Source organism: Sus scrofa, chromosome 8 (genome assembly GCF_000003025.6).
Source record: "Sus scrofa isolate TJ Tabasco breed Duroc chromosome 8, Sscrofa11.1, whole genome shotgun sequence".
NCBI classification, from domain to species: Eukaryota; Metazoa; Chordata; class Mammalia; order Artiodactyla; family Suidae; genus Sus; species Sus scrofa.
In genome coordinates, this window is record NC_010450.4 from 102,804,811 (window position 1) to 102,825,832 (window position 21,022).

A 21,022-nucleotide genomic window follows, 5' to 3' on the forward strand; every position below is an offset into this window, starting at 1 on the left:
TTCAATTTTTGTGATTGGTATGTTCATATTTTCAATTTCTTCCTGGTTCAGTCTTGGTAGCTTGTACCTTTGTAAGAATCTGTCCATTTCTTCTAAGCTGTCCATTTTACTGGCATGTAGTTGCTTATAGTATTCTCTTATGATCCTTTGTATTTCTGCGGAGTCAGTTGTAATTTCTCCTTTTTCATTTCTAATTTTATCCATGTTGTGCCCTCTCCCTTTTTTTTTTTATTTTTTTCCCCCTTTTTTTTCTTGATGAGTCTGGCTAAGGGTTTATCAATTTTGTTGATCTTTTCAAAGAACCAGCTTTGGTTTCATTGATCTCCTCTATTATTTCCTTTATTTCATTTATTTCTGCTCTGATCTTTATGATTTCTTTCCTTCTGCTAATTTTGGACTTTGTTCTTCCTTGTCTAGTTTTTTCAGGTAAGTTAAGTTGTTTATTTGAGCTTTTTCTTCTTTCCTGAGATAAGATTGTATTGCTATAAACTTCCCTCTTTGAACCGCTTTTTCCTGTGTCCCATAGGTTTTGGGTTGTTGTAGCTTCATTGTCATTTGTCTCTAAGTATCTTTTGATTTCCTCTTTGTTATTTTAAATTCTTAATCTCCTCATTCCATGTATTTTGCATGACTACATAGATTTTCCTTTGGCTTCCCCCATGACATATGGAAGTTCCTGGGCCAAGGATTGAACCTGCACTACAGCAGTGACAATGCCAGGACCTTAACCCAATGAGCAACCAAGGAGCTCCTATATAGATTGCTTATTAGCTTCCTTCAATGCCATCTATTTACCAGATGTCTCTTTAACTTACCCTTTGAGCTCATTTCCCTCTTAAATTATTAGAGATCTTGGTTAGTAATATGCAGGATAGTAACATGCAGGATCATGGCTAGTAATAAAGGGGGCCTGAATACTGTCCTCTTAGTAAGTTTAGAGAAAGGGAGGATGTGTTCGAGGGGCAAGCTACCAGTGCCTCATTTAGACTATACCATCCTGGTTTGGTTCTTTCCCCCACAGGCAAACCTGGCCATCTTACGATGATGTCAGTTGAATTCTTTTTCCTAGTGAGGATGAAGCCATGCACATGTTTACCCTATCCATTTATCTATCCATTTAAATGTATTTGTTGAATGACTTCTACAAGCCAAATTTGCATTTTCAAGATAATTAGCTCTAGTTATTTTTGATTCTGTCCATGGAATAGGCAACTGATCATCTTGACTGTAAGTACCTACCCATAACTTGACTAATAGCCATTTTCTAAACTTTCAACAAATGTGATACAGCAAGAGTTTATAAAATGTGCAAAAACTAAAATATTTATACCTGTAAAAAAATACTTTCTGTTTTAAAATGCAATATGATCAAGTGCAAACTTTAAGATGCTGAAATAGGAGTTCCTGCTATGGCACAGTGGGTTAAGGATCGAGGTCACTGCTGAGGTGTGGGTTTGATCCCCAGCCTGGGAACTTCCATATGTCATGGGTGTGGCCAGAAAAAAGAAAAAGATACTGCAATAGGTGTTATCTCATGAATCCTATCTTGATGTGTATCATTTCTCAAAAGCCAGAATATGCATACAAAAAGACAACACTAGACAGCAAGGGATGTGTGAAATGAGAGAAATAAATATTAATATGGAAATTTTGAGACGGTCCTGAAGTAGACAAGGAGACAGTAAAGAAACAATAGCCGAAATTTTATGTATTTAGACCAGTCCAGGTTTGGAATGACCTGGGAAAGAAAGCATATTTTAGATGGGAAAATAGTGCAATTAAAGGTTCCTGGAAGTGATGAGGGAGAATTCTGAAGAAATTCTAATAAGACGGTTTTAAGGGAAAGACATCTACTATAAGTAGGAAATAGTGCTTGGAGGGTTAGTTTGTGTAGAATTGTGCAGAACAGTCAACTATGGGGAATGCATCAGTAAGAGATGATTGACAGGGTTTCTGAATGAGCAAGTGGGCAAATTAAAGTAAGATCTCACAAGTTAGGGGTCAACAGAGGCAGCATGGTTTTATAACATCTTCTAACAATGCCAAAAAGTAAATAGGTGGTCTGGGAAGTTCAGATCAGCAGAGAAGGTGAACACAAAAAAAGAACTGTAAGTTAAGAGGTGTTCTCATGAAAAATGTAACAGCTGCTCTGTTTTTAATAATGGGAAAAATTATGAGAAAGCAGAATAAAATAGTGAGGAGGAGGAGGACTGATATGGATTTGTAAGGGAATGACTAGATAGGAAATGTTGCCCCTTTGTCATCAGGCACAGATAATGGGAGTGGATATAGGAGGAGGCCAGAAGTTAGGAAGTGTTAGATGTGGCACAAATTTTTTGTCAATAAATGAGATTGAGGTTGTCTGGTCGCATTTTTTCAGTTGAAAATTTGATGTGGCTGAGCCTCTGGAAATTCTCTTTCCCTTACCACCCTACTTTGGGGAAAAGGGGGAAGATGTTTCTCTCCTTTGGGCTCTGACTTTTCTGGTAACAAGGTCCTCTGAGAATGGAATCTCACTGAGGCTTTCAAAATTGGGTAGGATAAATGATATCTCTGAAGATAGCCCAAGAATTGATTAAAACTTTGTGTTTCCATGGTTATAGATAAAGTACTTATTCTTCGCTGGTATTTCATTAATACATGCCTGTGTCACAAAGAAAGACAGAGTAAAAATACATGTTTGAATCACTTCCAAGATGTAACTATTTACTAGGTGAGGGAAGTAAGTAAAAACATATTTTTATTTTTCCTATGTCATATTCCAATAAAGACAAATTATTATTCTCGGCATTTCTCCCTGAAGAGCTCAGCCTGAATTCATTTCTCTCCCAGCTCCTAAGGCATTTTTGCCTGTAACACAGGTCTCTGGCAATTTGTCATTCTCTGCCTTTTGTTGTTGACTTCAATTTTGTTAGTTTTTGAATCCTCATATAGCACATGTACATATAGACAGATTTCTGTCAAAGTGAGGGGTAGGTGGGCTGCTTACCTGTTTTTGCCTACTCTATATATCAGAATCTGAATAACCATAAATATATAAATAAATATGGCACGATTTTCAGCAAGTCATTAAATTTTCAGTCAGTTAATAATAACCCTATCCAAGAAACACATTCTGTGCTATGCCATATTGCTCTACCCTCTTAGTCTCATGCTGAGTCTTCCCGACCTTGTTTTGAGGTCCATATCTGCAGGTTAGGGGCTTTGGTTTATTTGATCTGTTCTAAATGTTCCACATTTTGATAACTCTGCCCTATCCCTGTCCCCCATATCACTAAAGAGGTGTGGTGTATGCTATTGTTCTTTCTCTCTTATCTGAGTACACTATTTCTATAAGATTTCTGTAGAATCAGTATATTTCTTTTCTGGTGAGAGTAATAATTGAAAGGTATAAAAGCCCTATAGTGGGCATTTGTTGTTTGTGGGTCTTGCCATATTGAAAACACTCATTCTCTTGTATGGTAAAAACTTCCTTTGGGAAATCACCCTTTCCCCACATTAGACTATGGTGTTTGACTAGAACTGTCTCTACTCACAACTCCAGAAATGTAAGACACAGTGATAGGTTTAGGGATGGGTATATGGCCCAGAATTCTGGCCAAAGAGAGTCTTCCCCAGGACAGTAAGTTTTGCTAACTTTGAAATAGAAAAGCCCTTACTTTCTTGCTGGACTCAAGACATGTGCTTACAGCCATCTTGTGAATAAGCCATATGGTGAACTTAAGAGTAAGGCCTCCTATTCACAATAGCCAAGACATGGAAACAACCTAAATGTCCACTGATAGATGAAGGGATTAAGAAGATGTGGTACATATATACAATGGAATATTACTCAGCCATTAAAAAGAATTTCATTTGCACCAACATGGATGCAACTAGAGATTCTCATACTAGGTGATGTTAGTCAGAAAGAGAAAGACAAATACCATATGATATCACTTATCTGTGGAATCTAAAATAAGGCAAAAATAAACCTATCTACAGAACAGAAACAGACTCACAGTCAGAAAACAGACTTGTTATCAGGGGGAGAGGGGAGATAGTGGGATGAATAGGGAGTTTGGAATTAGTGGATCCAAACTATTACATTTAGGATGGATAAGAAATGAGATTCTACTGTATAGCACAGGGAAGTAGATCCAGTCTCTCGGGATAGACCTTGATGGAAGATAATACAAGAAACTGAATGTATATATACATATGATTGAGTCCCTTTGCTCTTTAGCAGAAATTGGCATGACATTGTAAATCAACTATACTTCAATAAAACTTTTTAAAATGAAAATAAAGTAAGTAAGTAAACAGGTAAATAAGGCCTCCATTGAAGAAGGAGAGGCAGAAAACAGAAAAAGAGAAACCAGACTTGGATCAAGATCCACTAAAGAAAATTAGCTGCTAGAATGCTTAAATACATGTATCAATAAATTCAATTTTACTTAAACCACTTATATTTATCACTTACAACTGAAAAAATATAAGCCAATGAATGGATAGAGCTGCCTTAAACCTCTCTGTGGAGGTCTTTGGGAGGACATAATTTTCAGAAACCATAATCATAATAAATGATTATTCTACTGACGGCTTAGAGTTCAGAATGAAAATTGATCCCTGACTTATTAATGCCTTGATATTTTCCATGCACTTATTCATTTATTCAACACATTTACTGAAGGTATATTCTGTATCAGAAATTTTTATATATGCTGAGAATAAAGTGGTGAGCCATAGGAGATATGGTTCCTGATCAGTGAGCTTAATGTCTACTGGGAAGCTAGTCATTATTAAATAGAGACACACATCAAAATCAAGATGGGAAGAATTAAAGAAATTGAAGAGATGCTTAGCAGGTTGAACATTTGGCATCATTTGCTGACACATCAGCTATGGGAAGTAAATTACAGGTTCCCATGTAATGTAAGTGTAGATGGAGGTATTGTTTGATGAGATAAAAGACCCTGGTAATCTTCTCTAAGACATGTTGAGTTGTCTTGTTTTTGAAATATCCAAAAGATCCTCAAGAGCCAGTTGCATATACTAGTAAAAGTATTAAATATTTTCCTTGCCAAATGGCCTAGGAAATTGCTATTTATTGCATATTTAATATTGTATAAGTGGCATTTATATATTATTTTGACGCTCTGTCAAGGGAATATGTATAATATACATATCTATATATATGTATATACATACATACCCACACTCACACATGTACATATGATGTACAAAGCACTGTGCTTTGTATTTCACAGTGGTAAAATATTTGTTGATTTGAATCAATACGTACACTTTTTTCCTCTCAAGGGTCATATGAGTTTTTTCTCATTCTATGTTTATAAACAATTTAAGTCATGGCATAGAGGAAATGCAGCAGTTCTAAAATGCATGTGATACTTATTAAAGCCCTACTAAACACAGCAAGGCTGTGTAGGAGAAAAAGTTTAAGTACATAAACCTTGACACTGTGTCAATGCTTTTGAGAACTTTATAAATTCTCTTAATTTTAACATTTTATATCTCTTAATTATGAAATTCTTGAAATTTTTGGTGAGAGGTCTCAGATCTTCCGCTAAGGGAACATTTATGCTAGTCAGAGTAGGAAGCTAGGATAGAAGATGAACAAAAAGTCTGGGTCAGAGTGTAGATGCTATTGTCCAACATGGTGTGTGGGCAGAACAAAGGGGTGGAGAGAAGCCTGGTTAAGTCACCAGTCATCACCAAGACTTTATCCTGGGATGATAACACCCAGGTACTTTCAAGAAGAAGCAGTTTAATCAGAGAGCAGGGACATCCATGACAACCCATAACTTCCCTGTGCCCCATACTCACTCCTTTTCCAGTTTGTCAGCTGTGAAATAGTGAAAGAACATGAGCTAAGGTCATATTCTTGGGTTCAAATTGCACTTTGCCACTTATTTGCTGATTAGGTATGGGTCAGTCATTTGATCCCTTTGAATCTCAGCTTTCTTACTTACAGAATGAGGTTGGGGCATATAGCAATTCAATAAGATTATGTTGTTAAAAGTTTAAAACCTAAAACTCAGAAATGCAAAATATACCATATTAATTTATTTGCTTTAAATAAAATTAAATAAATGTAAACATTAATAAAATTAAATCTCACTATGGTCTCCATTTTACCAAGTTGGTAAGAAATTTAGTTTAACATTGAGTCACTGGTAACCCCTTCTGCAAATATTAATTTATTTATATTTCACTGCTATGGAAATTTGTACTTTATTATAGGTTTCATTTAAATGCTTATTCATTTAGAACTAAGTTTTTCCACGAAAATAATTTTTAAAAGAACAGAGTAGACACCTAATTAACCAAAGATAAAAGAGGCAGACTATAACCTTTCTTTTAGTAAAAAATAACAAAGATTTGAGGAATCTCCAATAGTTTTGAGTTGTTTAATCTGGTGATTGCCTTACTTTTACAGATCACTGAGAATATAAAAGTTAAGACCTAACAGGAAAGTGGCTATTCTTATTTTTCCACTGAAATTGAAGTTCTACTTTTTCTCAGATTATAAATCTTTTTTACCTCACATTTAGAAAGATAGAGTAGAAAGGATAATAAATAGATAAACCCATTTATATTTGGTATTAGAATGCAAGTACATTTTAGTTACAATTGTACTTGATGTTGTGATCGTGCTTAATGTTGGGATTTTTTTTTCTTATTTTAGCAAAACAGTATCCTTTATGTCCTTGTTAATTTAATTTAATATGTGTTTATTAAGTACTTACAGTGGTTAATACACTGGGCATGCAACACAATGTAAATGCTCACCCTGGGAACTTATAGTCTATATTGTTGTAAGGAAGGAAGACAAAATTTCAGGTAAAATGGGCGAGAGAGTAATACAGTGCTACAAAGAAATCAGCTGGTTTGGAATCAGAGGAAGAGGCTATGTTGGAGTTGGTGGTGAACAGCAATCAGGAATAAACCAATGATAGAACTGAACATAAACTGGAAGGAAAAATGCCTTAAATGACTGAATGTATTTTCTAAAAGTACTAAATACTTTTAGTTAAAAGCTGATTTATAAGATATTGAGTTTTTTTTTTTTTGTCTTCTAGCAAGTTCTATTATTTTCCTATTATTCTCTCATGATTTTTCTGAAATATTTTTCCTTTGTGTTTTATGCATAAGAATGATTATCCAATCTTTGAGTTAAGAATGACACTTTTCCAGTTGGGACTTTTTGGTTAAATTCTCCTGCTTGCATCTTACTATATGGCCTTTTTCTTATATTCACTGTGAATAAAGCAAATATAGTGAATTGAATATACAAATAATTATAATATATAATTATAGTAATATAATATGTAAATAAATAAATGTAATAAAACAGTATATCATGCTATTGTGAGGATTAAGAAAACATTTATGTAAATACAACAAAGCCATAGTCCATATAAAAGTACTTATTCACTGATAGTAGTTTCTTCCCTTCAGAATTCTACTTCTGTATTTTTCTGGGAACTCACTTATTCCAAAGGATTATTTCTGGGAACTGAAAAATTTGAAATACTTAACTTTTTTGGTTACTTGTGTTTTATGTGATATACATTTTTTTAAAATAACTTAATCCAAAGTAACAGAGAATTACATCTAAGTATCCTTCTAAGAGTTTTAGAATTTTAGTTCCTACATTCAGATCTTCAATACATTTTGAGGTGGGGGTCCAGTTCCTTCGTTTGCATATGGATATTCAGTTGTCCCTGTGCCTTTTATTGAAAAGATAAATTTCCCTTCCTTTGGATTGATTAAGCACATTTACTAGTAATCAACTGACCAGGATATTTAGATTTATTTCTACACCCTAAATTTTATTCCAATATATGTATGTTAAATTTTATGCCCATACCACACTGTCTTTTGTGTGTGTGTGTCTTTTTTTATGGCCTCACCTGCAGCATATGGAAGTTCCCAGGCCAGGGGTCAAATGGGAGCTGTAGCTGCCGGCTTATGCCACAGCCACAGCCACAACCAAGCCAAATCTGAGCCGCATCTGAAACCTACACCACAGCTTAGGGCATGGCAGGATAATTAACCCACTGATAGAGGCAAGGGATCGAACATGAGTCCTCATGGATACTAGTTGGGTTCATTACCACTGAGCCACAACATGAACTCCTGTTTTTTGTCTTGAGCAATATAGCCTTGTAATAAGTTTTGATATCCAGAAGCATGAGTACTTCTACTTTGTCCTTTCTTTTCAAGACTGTTGTGGTAATTCTGAATCTCTTGCATTTCTATATAAATTTTAGGATATTTGTCATATCTGCAAATAATGTAGTTGAAATTTTGATGAAGATTCCATTGAATATGTACACCAACTTGGATACTATTGCCGTCTTAACAGTATTAAGTCTTCCAGGTTAGTGAGAGTAAGATGGTTTTACATTTATTTACTGCTTTTTTTTTATTTCAACAATGTTTTCAGTGTACTAGTCTTATACTCATTTTACTAAATTTATTCCTGAGTATTTTATCCTATTTGATGTAATTATAAATGGTATTTTTTTCATTTTTTTCTGATTGGTCATTGCTGCTGTATAGAAATTCAACTCATTTTTGTATTTTGATCTTGCATCCTGCCATCTTGTTGAATTATTAGCTTGAAATGATTTTTGTGGATTCCTAGATTTTTTTAACCTATAAAATCATGTCTTCTGTGAATATAAATAGTTTTACTCTTTCATTTCCAATCTAGATGCCTTTTATTTATTTTTCTTACCTAAGTGCCCTGGCTAGAACCTATAGAACAGTGCTGAATAGAATACTAAGAATGGACATCTTGTCTTGTTCCTGATTTAGGGGAAACACTTTCAGTATTTCACCAGAAAGTATGGTATTCATTGTCGGTTTTTCAATAATGGTCTTTATCCTGTTGGATAAGTTCCCTTCTATTCCTATACCGTCTATTGAGATGTTCATGTGGGCTGGTCCTTTATTCAATTAATATGAAGTTTTATATTTGTTGATTTTCATATGTTGAATCAATCTTGTATTTCTGGAATAAATCTCACTTAGGCAAAGGTAAATAATCCTTACATGCTGCTGTACTTAGTTTGCTAGTGTTTTCTTGAAGATTTTTGCAAATGTATTCATAAGGGATATTGGTCTGTAATTTTCTTTTCTTGTGATGTCTTTGATTTTAGTGTCAGGGTAACACTGGCCTCATGGAATATATTGGGAAGATGTTCCTCCTCTTATGTTTTTGTTTTGCTTTGTTTTTTGGAAGCATTTGCAAACGTGTTAAAAAAAAAAAAAAGAATTAAACATTTAGCAGAACTCACCAATGAAGCCATCTAGGCCTGGACTCTTTTTTTGATTATGAACTCAATCTGTTCATTTACTATAGATCTACTCAGATTTTCTCTTCTTTAATCAGTTTCAGAAGTTTGTTCTTTCTAGGAATTTGTTAATTCTAAGGTAGCTAATTTTTCAGCATACACTTTTTTATGCTATTTTCTTATGATTCTTTTTATTTCTGTAAATTCATACTAATATCCCACCTTCCACTCTAGTGCATAGACCTAAATAACTAAACACAGTAATATTTTCTTCATTTTCCCAGCATTAAGCAGAAGTCCACTAAAACATAAAAGCAACTGGTTGTTGATTTTACCCTAAATTTTCTGAAAATAAGCCTCAATTCTTCCTCAAAAATTCTTTACAATTATTCACATTTTCTCCTGCTAATCTGATTTATTGATCTGTCATCCTTTGTAAATTGGATTCAGTTACCAGATACAGAACATATTAAAGTCAAGCCTAGTGTGTTTAAGCAAAACAGGTCTGTTCTGTTTTTTGTTAGTTTTAAGCCAGATATTTAGCACCCAACATTGATAGGTAGGGAATTGGGAGGCCAACACCCCAAGCTGGCTATAGGACCACACCACTTCCACCATGATACATTCCATGAAATCAGGTGTCCCAAGTTCCATTTAACACTGGAGAATGAGGAACTCAGCCCTGGGGCCCATATGACAGCTATCACAGAAATGCCAAATGCCTTTGTGACTATATTTACCAGTAGAATACAGGTTTTTGCCCATCCCACCTTCATTCATTTTATACTACTGGGACACACTGAAGTTTTGCTTGTTTTACTGTTTTTATTATAATTTATTTTTAATTTTTAAAAATTTTTTATTGTAAGGCTGAACCTGGGGCATATGGAAACTCCCAGGATAGGGGTAGAATCAGAACTGCAGCTGCCAGCCTATGCCATAGCCACAGAAACACCAGATCCGAGCTGCATCTGTGACCTACACCTCAGCTTGTGGCAAAGTAGAATCCTCTACCCACTGAGCAATGCCAGGGATCAAATCCACATCCTCATGGACACTATGTCGGGTCCTTAACACACTGAGCCCAGAAGGGGAGCTCCCAATAATTTATTTTAGTCACCACAACTGAGTCACTTAGAAATGTAAACAAACTTTAAAAGTAATTTTATTTTTAGATGAAAATATCTGTCTCCAGTGGTACCTTTGCAAATGTGCTTTTCATTTTTTTTTTAGCTTTTATATATTTTTAAAGGCTTTCGATTATATTCCTCTTCATAACTGCTATTATTTGTCTATTTTGTTCCCCAAGTTAACGTTTACTTTAATACCCCCTCTACATCATCATTACATATTTCTGAGATGAAAAGTACTTATATTTTCCAAGTATTTGAAAGAAGAATGTCTACATTCAAAATGTCTGTGACTACGATGATATACTGTTAGAGAAACAAGTATTTACTTAAAGCCAAAGGAAAGGAAAAAAATTACATGACAAAGGGGAAATCTATAATAAAAAAAAGCTATAAACTTTACTTAAATCAGAGGGGAAAATTGCCAACTAAGAACCTTGAATGAAGGGTAATTTTCAACAATTTGTTCTCTTTTGTTTGTATCGTGGTAAGAAATAAAAGACCCTTGGATTTGAAAAAAGATATAAATCTTTTTCTTGCTCTCCTTATTCTACCTAGATATCTACTCTGCCCTCATTGTTCATTCTTTCTGTAAAAAAATGTCTTGTCTATAGCTTAACTCATGTATGGCCAAGTTTTTTTGAATGAAATCTCATGGGTTTTCTCCCTTCGTATTTAGACTCTTTTTGGTATACAGTATACGTACAGAAAAGTAAACAAGTTGTAAGCATGAGGCTAAATGAACAAAAGTGATTTTAGCATTTTACGCTTTTGCTGTGTTGGCTTTATTGTAAACTATGCTCCATGTTTCCTTACTGAGTGAAATCCTAGCATATCATACAGAAAATAACTGTCAAATAGCATATATTTTTCTCAAAGTTTCATTATTTTTGGAATTTCTAGAGAGATAAATTACTGTATTAGAGCCTTTCAAGAATTAAAAAATACTGAACTAAACAAGTGAAGAACAAAAAGATAACTAGAAAATTGCTTAAAGTTTGGAAATGCATTAATGTTTCTCCAAATAACCCATTAACCAAATGAAAATTCTCCGGACAACAGAAAATGTGTTAAATTGTGGGATGTAAATAAAGCCAAAATTTAAAGAAAAAAAATTAAAAATACCTAACAGGATCATTTTCAGAGCCACTGGGTGACTCATCTGTCAAGCATTTACAAGTGTTCTGACTGGATCCTCCTGAGAAGTGGAGGCTGGGCTTAGTGAGGTTAATAGAGGTAGAGCAGGATAAGAACTAACTCCAAAGCCTGCACTCATCCCACCTTCTAGGGTGCTCAGAGGTGGCACACAAGATGGATTTGGGGTGGTTTATCTTAATGTGTCCTAGAAAAAAAAAATATAGTGGTTATACTAACCTTGTAATTTCTCAGATATATATGCATAGGAAAATGCTTAAGTTAAACTATCTAGTAGATTTTTAAAAATACTAACCAAATATTAGTTTCAACTGTGGTGTAAGGTTGAGTGAAGCTTGGAAAACACAGTACGCCAGCCCCCCACTTACTAAACAAAGTTGCCTCTGAAATGACAACAAGGAGAATTTTCGTGAATCCCAAAGAGAACTTTTAGGCTGAAGACTGGCTCACTACCTGCACTCTCAGTGGCACGGAATGGGCCTGACTCTGCACTGTGGTCTGGAAGCTGAGACTACATTTCCCATATGCCTTGAGAGCCTAAGCTCCATTGTGATCCCCCATCAGCCTGGGATGTGGCAGACTCACCTATCACACCTATTTATCTACATTCCTAACTGTCACATTATAATCATCCTAGAGCATAAATAAAACCTAGGGAGTGGTCCTACTTCTGCTGCTTTTGTTGCCTTTGCAGAAAAGTGCTGCTGCCTCTGCAGGTATGCTGAGCCATGGGAGCATTTGGTTTTCTGTGCTAGATGCAGCAGAAGCCCCCTTGACTCTGGACTCACTTCCATCAATAACCTGTTTGACCTCTATGTATGATATCACGTAGAATTAGGGCTAGGTTGAAGGCAACAGAACACCTCCAATCAGCTATGTAAAAAAGATTAATTAGCAGTCTGGGGGTGACTCCCAATAATTTTGGAAAGGCTGGAGGAGGCGGCCCTAGACTGAACTTGCAGGGATTACTCTCACAAGTTATAAATGACCTGAATAGAAGCTACTTCTTCTGTTATAACCTGGAAGATGAGGAATCAGACCAGCACAACCACTGTTGGCTACAGGACTTCACCACATTTACCATGACCCATGCACTAAATGGATTATGATGTCATCATTCCAACTTCATTATTTTCTCTATTTTATTTTGGTATCCCTCTTTTTTCACATTTTAAAATAAACTATTAATAGTGAAAAATACACATCTGTCCTTTAAATGTAATGATAACATTAACCTATAAAATGCATACATAAGATACATTATAACATGCTACACTTTAAAAAATTACGTTATTCCTCTCCCTCCCTCTAAACCAGACCTCCCACGGCTGTTTTCTTTTTGTTTTTTGTTTTTTCACACATTGTTCTATAGATGGCGCCATTGCTGCACAGTGCCAGGTCAGTTGAATAAGACCTGGCCTTTAGGAGATCAGGTTAATTTTTAAGGATCCCTCTGGAGCTCTGGCTTGTAGTTGGGTCAGAGCTAAGTATTTTCAAGTTTGGTCTGTGGTTAGATGTTGGCGAGGTTCCTCTACTGTCTGGGAAGTAAAGGTTTAAACAAACTTGGAGGTCACAATCCACAAGAGGACTTGTTAGCAAGAGAGAAGGATGCTCTTGACAGCCCAGTTCTCTTCTTGTTTTGCTCCTTTCAGAGCAAACCACCTGGGCTGGTTTAAAAACATGCCATCCTGCTCAAGAGTCCAGCTTCATCTGTGGGAAGGTGGGTGCCTGGGGAAGGAAGGCATGGCAGTGAGGGAGATGTTTTTCATTTTCATACAAACTCATCTGTTTTCTTCCTCTTGTCCAGATGCCCTTTCTTATCTTTGTGACAAAACATTGTGTCTCTTTCTGACTTTTGTTTTATGGAATAAATTATTCCATCTAAACTTCATTTTTAGAAGAAAGATTCGATTATGAAAGTGAGCAATAAAGCTCAAATAAAATTAAATTCTGAGACACATTGACTTATTCAGAAACCAGAAAATGTAACTGTATTCCTTTCAACTCTTGAAATCCTCCAGCAAATTTGAAAATAGGTGCAAGAATAATTTAAAAAAATCCCCAGTAACTTAGAAATCAGTTTGAGTAACATATTTGTGAAAGTATGCAGTCACATTAATAACATACTCAGATTGATAACTAGCCCTATCAAACAAAAATGCTTAGTAGAGGTTCACTCAGTGATGACCCTGTGGGTCAACTCTTTGGAGGGAAATCTGTTGTTCCAACACTGATCTGCTCTGTGCTTCAAAGAAAATAGTTTATACAGCACAAGTACATTTTCAGTAAGTAAACAGGTTTTTTGTGCTAAAAAAAAAAAAAAAAGAAAAGAAAAGAAAAAGAAAACACCACATAGCCTGGAAGAGTGTTTTGTATCTTAAAACAAAAATTCCTGAGCCCCTCCCACAGATTATCACACAGTTGGGTCTGAGGGAAGACTTGAGAATCTATATTCCTAAATGCTCCATAAATCACTCCAAAAATTTGGTAAGTCTTGAAAGTCTGGCCTATAGAAAAAGAAGAAGAAAATTTATGCTAGAAACCAGAAAGAACATGGCTACACTCTCAGTACTTGTGATACAATATAAAAAATTCTGCATTTACAAAATCGGAAATGAATAAAAGGACGGGCTGAGGATGAGAAGTGGAGATTCGGATTTTAAAACTCTGAAATCGAAATCCTTTTACTGCCTTCTGATGGTCCCTTGATCAACACTGCATTCTCGCCCAAGCTCTTTTTAATACATTAAGGGTGGAATCATACTCATTTTCTGATGATGTCTAGTAGAGGAATAGAATGTACTTTTGGTAAAAATTAGTAAACTTAGTGCTGCCCAGACTCTTTATAAGCTGGTGTCTTTGCTATTGGACATGCTGCATCCTTATGCATCTCAGTGATGTAAATTTGGTAATACATAAAGTGTCGAGTGAATTGAGGAGTTGGCGGAGGCTAATGCACCCGAGTGCATAATGTAAATTGACTGGTGGATGGGAGTTCCTATTGTGGCTCAGTGGTAACAAACCTCTCTGGTATCCATGAGGACATGGGTTTGATCCCTGGCCTCGCTCAGTGGGTTAAGGATCCAGTGTTGCCTTGAGCTGTAGTGTAGGTCACAGATGGGGCTCAGATCTAGCGTTGTTGTGCCTGTAATGTAGGCCAGCAGCTACAGCTCCAATTAGACCCCTAGCCTAGGGACTTTTGTATGCCGTATGCCATGGGAATGCCCTAAGAAGACTAAAATAAAATAAAATAAAACATTGACTGGTAGAGAACCATAGCCCTAGGTTGTGGGCATACTGATATGGAGTGAGACAGAAAATAAAGACTGCAATAAGGTGGGTGTTGCTTTGAATAGCATGTTAAAATAACTTGAGAAACCCAAAGCAGGAGTTCTTAGTTCAAATAGTTCAAACTTGCATTTTTTAAAAAAGTCATATAATTCTTTTATTCTTTACGAAGGACATTGCTTCCTTTTGCATTGACAAATTATGTTTTATTTTTAAATTTGATCTCCTTCATTAGCTTTTTTTTTTGTTATACATTTCTTGTATCACTATTTTAAGGGTTACCTTATAAATTGCAAAATACAACCATGATGATGTCTACTTTTGTTATGTCCTAATTACTGCAAGGAAATTATAGTAGTTTAACTCCATTTATTCCCTTACTATCACTTTTTGGTATTGTTTTCCATTTTATTTTCTTCTGCATAATTTGTAAATACTTCTGTTCCATTATCTGGGACCATTATCCTTTGACACGAAAAACGCTCTTCAGTATTTCTTCTAATGTAGATCAACTAGCAATAATTCTCTCAGTTTACTTATCTGAAAAAGTCTTTTTTCATTTTTGAAGGATATTTTCACTCTGTATAGCATCCTAGTTTAGAAGATTTTGTTTTGTTTTTCTCATTCATTTCTTTAATAATGTCTCCTGGTATACAGATGTTAGCGGTAATTCTTAGTGTTATTTTCTGAAAGTAATGTGATTTTTTTCTATTTTTAAGATATTATTAGTTTTTAGAATAATGACAGCTAAAATTTTATTTTTTGTTTGTTTGTTAGGGCCAAACCCACATCATATGGATTGAATCAGAGCTACAGCTGCTGGCCTACACCATAGCCACAGCAACACCATATTCTTAACCCATTGAGCGAAGCCAGGGATCAGCCCACATCCTCATGAGTACTTGTTGGGTTCATAACCTACTGAGCCATAATAGAAATTCCAAGTTTTATTTGTATTTATCGTGCTTGGGTTCACTGAATTTCTTGAATCTGTGGATAATTTTTCATCAGATTTAAAAAGCTTTTGGCCAGACTTTCTTTAAGTAATTCTTCTGTCCCAATCTCCTCTCCTTTTGAGGCTCTAGTTACATGTATGCTAGGCTTTTAGTCATGTCTCATATCTCATATAGGCTTTATTTTGTCCTTCCATTCCTTTCTTTCTGACTGGGTTTCTTGAATACTTTCTATTAATCCACTTTGATGGTACAAATACTCTCTTCTCTGTTCAGCTTACTCGATATTTTGCATTTATGGGAAGTTTTTTTATTCTTTTTTGTGGATTGTAATTCTTTCTTGTAACCCTCCATCTTTTTATCCATTTTGTCCATATCTCCCTCTACTTTCTATTATTTAACTTGCTGTGTTTTACTTAAAGTTTCATCTATGGGCTACAATTTCTGGATTATCTTAAAGCTTGTATCTACTGGCTAATTTATCTCATGTCTGATTTGGACCCACCACTTTATTTTGTTTTTTTAAAGTATTTTGGGTTCTCCTCCACTTCCTGCCCCATTTATATCTTCTGAGGCTGTGGATCCACCACTTTCTTTGGGATTTTAAATAAGACCTCAGATTCTCTTCTGTTTTCTGTACTATTTATTTCTTAAGAGGTCTGTGTTGGAAGAGAAATTTTTTGTAACATACCTTTTAATACCAACTGCAGAGAATTCAAAGTTCTTTCTGTTTGTAAATTGTCAGAGTCACACCTTAAGAATGATGTTTTAAGACACTACATTTCTATATTCTGGCCACTGCATGGAAGCATGAAATGCTGGAATCTAGGACTTATTCTTGCATGATACATCCAGCAAAATGCTCTCTGCAGCTCATTAGTCAGGAGTAGCATCAATTATTCATGCCTGCTTTTCTCTCTGTGACATTATTATTATTAGTGGCAAGAAGAGTGTTTATTCTGTTTATTTTCAAAAAAGGAAGAAAAGCTTCTAGAGTTGTTCCAACATTAAAAAAAGATTCTTTCAAAAATCATAGCTCACACAGAATCCATTTCCTTTCTCAATTTATAAACTCTACTTCTACTGTTCTAACTGTAATTTTCTATTATTTAACCACATCACAGCCATGTGAGCTACACAGATATTTATTTATAGACTGATGCTAAAATGGTTTATTTAGCTCTGAACTGAATTTCCTCCTGAAAATCAGGTATGTTACATGTGCTTTGTACTTGAAGAGCCTCAATCAAACATTGTTTGAGACCACCTTAATTCTAGAGCAGAAAGGGAGATAAATCTGGGTGTTCAAGAGAGTTCAATCCCTGAGCCCATTTTAAACCAGACTCATACATTTTTAAAATAGACTTATTTTCTTTGTTTTCCATTAGATTTTATGAAAACTTTACTATCAGGAATAACTCACAATGGAATATGCTTTCACTATACAGGCATATTTCTTCCACAAATATTCTTTTGAACATCTAGGAGATGATAGCCCCAGATTTATTTGTTCTTTATAGCCATTTTAGGTTATATATACTAACATAAATGTGTTTTTAGATTATGAATCTTTGTATTATTAGCAATTAGGAGTCAAATGCTGGCAAAGTTACCCTTTGTGAAATTAGTCTTTGTGCTCAAGAAAAAGACATGAGCCTTTAGCTTGTACATGAAGTAGTGTCCTGATGCTGTAGATGAGTCAATGAAAGAGTGATTTGCCACGTCTTCTTTGTGCCAAAATCACTATCAAGAGTGAAGTAATAGATGCAAACTATTGCATTTGGGGTGGATAAGCAATGCGATCCTACTGCATAGGACAGGAAACTATATCTAGTCAATTGTGATGGAACATGATGGAGGATAATGTGAGAAAAATTATATATATGTATATATATATATATATATATATATATATGACTGGATCACTTTACTGTACAGCAGAAATTGACAGAACATTGTAAATCAACTATAATAAAATTTAAAAAAAAAACAGGAATGAAGTAATAAATATACCCTGAAAGAGCCAAAAATTGGAGTGGTTTGGAGAAACTCACTTTAGAATACATATAGATTTGGATTAATTATAAGCTTCAGATTTCTTATATTTAAAATAGGAATGATAATCATTTGTACATTGCATATGAATAGAGCTGTAGTTAACTAATAACATTTCCCTAGCTCTCCTGCTTAATTTTTAGGTTTACCTGGAACTTAATCAAGTCTAGACCTTAAAGGAAATATGGACTGAGGATTTTAATTTTTACATCCTTCTCCTATTCTTTCTGTGTCCACTAAAACCCAGAGAACAAAGGTTATGGAGGAAAAAATGGGCTATACTGCTTTGTGCTTTGGTGAGCAATGACTCAATGGCCATCTCTGGGCTCCATGAATAAGTGCATGATGGAGAAAATTCTTTATATTTCAGGATAGAAGTTGTAATTGGACTCTTCTAATTTGAAGTGTTGCACAAAACATTTAGCCCCACAATTAGAGGTAATCAGATTGCAGAATAGTGGTAGCTTAAATTATCTTACATCTCAGCTGTCAGACCTTTACACTAAGATGAGTTTCCTTCCTTACACCTGTGCTGTAAGAGCTGCTCTGTTGTTTCAGAGCCTGACAAAATTAATGATGCCCCACCCTATGGGCTATATTAGCAGTTGATCCTTTTTATTAACATATTTTAGAAAATGTAAGATACCAAAGGGTATAGGTTCATTAAAAGATTTGATTATCCTTTTGTTCCTCCATTAAATATAATGCCATACAAATGGAGAGAATTCTGTTTTTTATGCTAACATTTCTGGGCCCTCAGGTGGCACCAATCACTTGTCAGTAGGTACAAACCTAGATGGGTCTTTCACCCTAATACAGATGGAGGCAATGTACTGTGAGGGTAACTGGGGGACTGTTTCTCCAAATGGGTGGAGATAGTAGTCTTCTGACCCTCTTTACAACCTTCCCTACCCTGTGAACCCAGTGATATCCACATAATTTTTTTCTGCCTGATTCGGACTCCATAGAGAAAAATATCACATTATATATAAATATAGAAATTACATATATTTATAGACACACACATATGTATATAAAACAAAATTCTAGGAAAGCAGGATTTATTTTAAAAAATTAAGATTTGTAGGAATTATTTGTAGGAATTATTATCTCCCACAGGTAATAAAAGAAAATTAGTTTGGTGTGGCTTTCCTCTTGAAAAAATATGGTTACCTTTGGTACATCTTGTTTAACGATACATAAGTCAGCCTATTGAACCCAACCCGTTACTTTAGAAGGAAAAAATGGAGATGGTAGGTCAAGAGGGACTCAGACCCATGTAGGGGATTTTTCTAAGGGTTTCCAGTAATTCCCATCAACCTTCTTAAAATCTGGTTCCCTGCCTTGACATATAATTCTCATTTAATACTACACACAATTTTCTTTTTTTTTTTCTTTTTCTTCTCTCTCTTTTTTTTTTTTTTTTGCTTTTTAGCCACTCCCCCTCCCGCCAACGGCATATGGAGGTTCCCAAGCTAGGAGTCCAATTGGAGCTGTAGCCACTGACCTACACAATAGCCACAGCAATGTCAGATCTGAGCTGCATCTGTGAGCTAAACCACAGCTCATGGCAATGCTGGATCCTTAACCCACCATGTAAGGCCAGGGATCGAACCTGTGTCCTCATGGCTAATAGTTAAATTCGTTTCCACTGAGCCACAACGGGAACTCCTACACATAATTTTCCTCTGTTTGATATTTCAGTCATCAGATTTAGATTCATGAAATTTTAAATTAGCAATCTTTCTGATATTATCATACTGCTAAACCAAATCATATCAGTTTATAGAGAGAGCCTTTAAATATCCTATTATTAATCCATCTATCTACCTTCTGAATGATACAAATAATTTACAATCTCCACATGTAATAAGCCACACTTATAAGAATATTTTCTAGTACTGATACAGAGAATTATTAGAATATATCACTGGAAAATTTATGAAAAAATCATTAGAAGGTATCATTGGTAGACAGATTGAGACCTCCCATAAATACGATCCACATGTCCCTCTAGCACATTTGATGCAGATTTTCTGGGGGATCATTGAAGTACTGCATATAAAATGTTTAATAAGATACCCTACATTCAGGAAACTTAATCAATTTTAGCTTGTCTTTTCAAATTTCACTTGTCTTTTCAACTGAATGACTGACTCTTTTGACAAAGGTGGAACTGGCTACTAATGTCATTGTCATGTGGAAATATGTTGAGTGGATTATGTCAATAAATGTCCAGCTCCTTGACTGAACATGAACCCACAAAGAGTTACCTATCAGTCTGCATAAACATCCACAGATAACCTGTGAAGGTCTGTGTGTTTGTGTATATGAGGTTTTGACAGAAAGTGGGGAACACAGCAGGTCATGTTTGCATTCTTTTAGAAAGATTTCTTTCTAATTTCCCCATGAGCAGAGTCAGTGGAATCATCAATTTTACGTTTAACTTATTCTCTACTGTTAGAAGCTCTACCTTTTTTTGTGTGTGTGTAAAGAATCAAGGAAATTTAGCAAGGCTCATTTCATTGATTTTCTTTTTATCACAGGTCAAATATGCTTTAAAAACAAGTGACCGTATCATTATTTAGCTTTAGCATGTTGTTAAGAGGCCCACTTGACAGCTGCATGGAAAGTAAGGAGGTAGCCACACATGTACAGAAAACCCATTCAGTGGCCAAATTAGGTAGATTGTATCATTTCTTATCTAAATGGGAACACTTTAAATGGGGCTCTCTTTGCAAAGATAAAGTCAAAACAGGCACAGACTGGGCCAGTCAATCTTACCGAGCCAGGTTCATTTGCCAGTCGCACAGCAAAGCCAAACTCCCAAGATGCCGAGGTTTGCTGCACAGAAAGGGTTTATTCACAAGCAGCCAACTGAGGAGACAGGAGAACTAATCTCAAATCCACCTCCCGGAAGATGGGAGACTCCAGACATTCATGGGAAAAAGCTGAGGTGTAGTAATTGTGGGGAAAGGTGATTAGAAACAAGGGAAAGGTGAGGTAATTGTTCTAGGCAGGGGCAACTAAGCTACAGACTTCTTCATGAGATACCTGTTCAGCAAATGGCAGCCGTACCACATCCTGAGGTGGAGTTTTTGGTCCTCTGTTGTCAAAAGGTCACCTAGGACAGTCC